This window comes from Apaloderma vittatum, unplaced genomic scaffold (assembly GCF_000703405.1).
Source record: "Apaloderma vittatum isolate BGI_N311 unplaced genomic scaffold, ASM70340v1 scaffold6366, whole genome shotgun sequence".
NCBI classification, from domain to species: Eukaryota; Metazoa; Chordata; class Aves; order Trogoniformes; family Trogonidae; genus Apaloderma; species Apaloderma vittatum.
In genome coordinates this window covers 9,179-13,999 of record NW_009722219.1, presented here as the reverse complement: position 1 = coordinate 13,999, position 4,821 = coordinate 9,179, and positions in this window count along the sequence as shown.

Below are 4,821 nucleotides of genomic sequence, written 5' to 3'. Positions count from 1 at the left end.
CCCTACATAATCAGTCACAAAAGGATATTTTAAGCAAAATTATTATTATTTTATTTACACTACATTCAAGATTTACTGAAGCTTTGTAATATGAAATAGGATATCTAAAACTTGTTTGTAAGAACAGTACCATTATCAAGGGTACTATCAGAGCTTGTTACCTTTGCAGTCCTGAAACACATTTGAAGCTTCTTTTACACCATTCTATAGTCCCAATTCACCAAGAAGCCTGAATGACGTTTTGCAAACTGTTTTCTCACGTTATTGTTCAGCAAATTGTAACTCTCAGCATGACAATTTTTTCCCCCTACCTGTGGATTTCGATCAGGTCAACATCAGAATAGGATTGCTCTACCAGCAATTCCCACCTGAGCAGCCCTCTGGCTTTTTTTCTTACCTCCATATTAACACAAAGAATGACAGAATGGTTTGGGATGAGAGACCTTAAAGATCATCTAGTTCTAACTCTCCTGGCAGGGACACTTTCCACCAGACCAGGCTGCACAAAGCCCCATCCAACCTGGTCTTGAACACTTCCAGGGGTGTGGTATCCACAATCTCTCTGGTCAACCTGTTTCAGTGTCTCCCTCATAGCAAAGAGTTTCTTCTTACATCTAATCTAAATCCACCGTCTTTCAGTATAAAGCCATTACCCCTGGTCCTATCACTACATGCCCTTGTAAAAAGTTCCTCCCCATCTTTCCTGTAGGTTACCTTCAGGTACTGGAAGGCTGCTCTAAGGTCTCCTCAAGCCTTCTCTTGTATCTTACCTCATGTTTACAGCAATGCTGTCCATACTAAGAAGGGCAGTTGGCCACCAACATCTGTAGCACCTTTTCCCACATGAGTGTTTACCTTCCCACAAGTACCACTTCCTACTTCATGTCTTGCCCCGTCACTGACACTAATCTACCCACGAATCTTCTCCCCAGTGAAACTGAAACTTTAACCACCCTAGTGCCAGCTGGAAGGGCAACACAGCAGGGCACAAGCAGGAGCCTTCTGAGGTGCAGTGACAACAGCTTCCTGACACAGGTGATGGAGAAGCTGACAAGGAGGCATGCTCTGCTGGATCTGATACTTACTAACACAGACAAACTGGTCAGGAATATGAAGCCTAGGGGCAGCCTTGGCTGCAGTAACCACGAGTTCAGGATCTTGAGAAAAACAAGGCATATAGCAGGCTTACAGTCTAGACTTCAGGAGAGAAGACTTTGGCCTGTTCAGGAACCTGCTTAGAAGAATCCCATGGGATATGGTCCTGAAGTGAAGACAGGTACAGGACAGCTGGACAATTTTCAAGGATTACCTCCTCCAGACTCAAGAATGGTCCATCTCAACTAACAAGAATTCAAAGAAGTATAGTAGGAGGCCTGTGTAGATGAACAAGGTGCTCCTGACAAAACTCACACATGAAAAAAAGAAAGCATATGAGAGGTGGAAGCAAGGACAGATGACTCAAGGAGAATACAGAGACATTCTGAACATGAAGGGACAGGGTTAGGAAAGCCAAAGTCCACCTCCAGTTGAATATGGAGAAAGACATGAACGGCAACAAGAAGGGCTTCTACAGGTACATTCGCAGGAAGACTACAGAAAATGTGGGCTCTCTACTGAAAATGGTGACAAAGGACATGGTGAAAGCTGAGCCTCAGTCTTTACCAGTAAAATCAGGCTTCAGTAATCCCAACTTCTGAAACCTGTGAGGAAGTCTGGAGCAAGGAAAACTTAAATTAATAGGAAAGGATCAGGTAAGGGAACACTTAAACAGACTAGATGTACACAAGTCCATGGGCCCTGATAGGAGACACCCACGAGAGCTGACGGAGCTGGCCACTATCACTGAAAGGCCACTCGCCATTATTTTTGACAGGTCGCGACAACTGGGGACGTTCCCAAGGAGTGGAAGAAAGCTAATGTCAAACCCACTTTCAAGGTTAAAAAAGGAATTAGGGAACTACTGGCATACACATTCAAGTTTGTTAAGCTTCAAGTAGATCAGTTAATATTTGGAAGAGACATACAAGTTCATAATGTAAACCTAAATGTGGAGAGGTCTTAAAAACTCCAGTTCCCTTCCCATTTCTGTATGCATGCCAAGACTCTCCCAGGTCCTATGAACAACAGAAGTTCAGTCCTGCCTCTGTCATGGTGAAATGAATGACACAGATGTATTTGACTAATGCCACAGAGCTCAACTCTAAATTACTTATGCAGGTAATGGCAAATGTTAGTCTGAAATCTGAAATAGGACCAGAGGTCACAACCTGTTTCACCATCACCCAGTTTGAAGTTTTTTAAACTGCAGACTGAGCACTTCTGATTCTGTTTGAACATGGAAGTTCTACTGTACTGAATCGTTAGTCACCTAATGCAAAAGTAAACCTGAGAGAGAATATGACAGGATCTGCTGTTTAGCTATGGTTCACAGTGGATACCAGAACATGGATAACAAATCACATGCAATCACAAGCAAACCTACCCCAAACAACAGCTGGATGCATCGTTTTCTGTATTCCATGTCCTGTCACCAACTCCATGTTAACAGCCCTACATAACCACATTCTCTGATGATAATTTTGAATACTAAGCTGTAGATAATACTATCAGGAAAAAGTTTTTAATACCATCCATGTCTTTTGCAAAAACACACAGAGGACAAGGATTGAGATGCTTGTGTTTACAATGGATAATACACATTGTCCACAGAGAAGCAAAATAGCAGCATTTGGTGACTGATTGAGGAGTCTCTCCAAGCACTTGCTGAGTAACAGTATGACTGCCAACAGAGATATCCAAGGCTTGGAAATTCAGCCTTGCTCCGGAAGAGCAAAGGCAGGTACTGTCATTCTCGTGAAGACAAAGTTTACTGCTGCGATTTCTCAAAATTCCCAGACCTTTAACCAAAGGATGAAAAAGGCAGTCTCTGGGAATCTGAGTCTCAATTAACCGTGGAATATCGTGCTTGGACAACCTTTGAACTTCATGGCAAGAATAAAATTTAAAAGCTATAAGAAACACTGCCATTACTCTTATCAGCCAGATAAGGGTTGAACTGAAGTAGTTAAAAGCTGTGTGCAAAAGACTTAAGAGTTGGTGATTCTTTATCTGACTGATAAAGGCCTGTCTTATGCCTTTATTGCTCTTATCAAATTGAAGGTGTTAAAGAAAAAAAAAAGTGAAGCAAACACCAATTTATAACACTTTCACTAATAATTAAGTATCTTCTCTTCCCTATCTTAGATGGGGGGGGCCTGTGAAACCACTTCCACTGATTCTTAGAGAGGGCATAATTTTTGCTCCTGTCCACATGGATTAGAATGCAGCCATAAAACTTATAAGGACTATGATTTGGCTGCTGTTCCTTAGATCCATATAGGGAGAAAAAAAAAATTAAGCTGAAGACATGAAAAACAGTGTATGGTGTGACTACTGCAGCTTTAATAGGCTTCTAATTACAAAACAGGGTACTTTTGCTCTAACCTTGTGTACCTAACCTGAATGTATCTGAACTACCTAACGTGACAGAGGGAGTGAGTGGCAGATCCACCAACTTGCCTGTTTTAAAAGAGCAGAAAATGTTGCCTCTGGTAGCTAAGTACCAGTGGAAAACTGTGAGTGGACTGCACTAGTACAGTGTTATAGTAGTAAAATGCATCTGTGCTGGGGAATTCCAAGTTGGATGATGAACTGCAAAGCCTATGAAGTATTTTGGATTTTTAAGCTTACAAATACAGGTGACTGCCATCAGCCAAAGGGCTAGTGAAAATGGTGGAAATACTGCCACTGTATGTAAAATACAATCTTCCAAATGTACACTAAATAGCAGAGTTATTGAAAGGTCTGTTCCTACCGTCTGAAGAGACTAGACACAAAAACTGTGGCAATTTTAACCATATGTTCTCTCATTTATTTCTTGCCTCTCTGGCCTCATTCCCCAGTGCCCTATGCCCCTCCACTTATCACCTTGAGTAATATGTATAAAATTAGACCAAGCTGGAATAGAATTTTTTTTTAAAAAACCACAAGCACAAAGGTGTAAAATGACTGGGTGGGGTCACAAGGAAAGCATTCTCCTAGTTTTCTTGGACTGCGCTTATCATACTCATTCCTTCTCCACTACTCCCACTAAATCCACTAACGAATAGATTGCACAGGCCCATAGCCTTCACATAATGCTTCACAAATGTAGAAATAACTTGCAAAGCAAACAGAATTTTTCTTGCGTAGGCCCTAAGTTAGGAAACAGATTCCATGGTTTGTGTCTGGTGGTTTGGTTTTCTTGGGGAGGGGCTACAGGGGAGGTTCTTGTGTGAAGCAACCAAAGTCTTCCTCAGCCCAGGTAAAAGTCAGACCCACCAAGTCAATCCATGCCTCTACGATCAAATATATTTAAAAGTGGAAATATGTTGGGCCAGCCTCTTCTCCTGTCTTTTGTGTTGGGGAGCTTTTTGCTTTGGAGAGGAGGAGAAGGTGAGGAGAGCAACCATATGGTCACCAAAGTCAGTGAGGAAGGAGGGAGAAAAGGGCACCAGAGCAGAGATTTCCCCGAGGCCCACGGTGACATAACAGGATGAGGCCCTGCCGACCAAGGAGATGAACTGTAGCAAAGGTCCAGGATGCAGCAACATGTGAAGGACCCCACGGTGGAGCACAGGACCATGCCCGAAGCATGTCGTGACTCCACGGGAAGCCCGGGCTGCAGCAGTCCGTCGCTGAGAGGACTCCAGCCTGTGGGAGAGACCCACACTGCAGCAGTTCAGGGAGATCTCCCACCATGTGGGATGGACTCACTTTGGAGAAGTTCAAGGAGGACTTTCT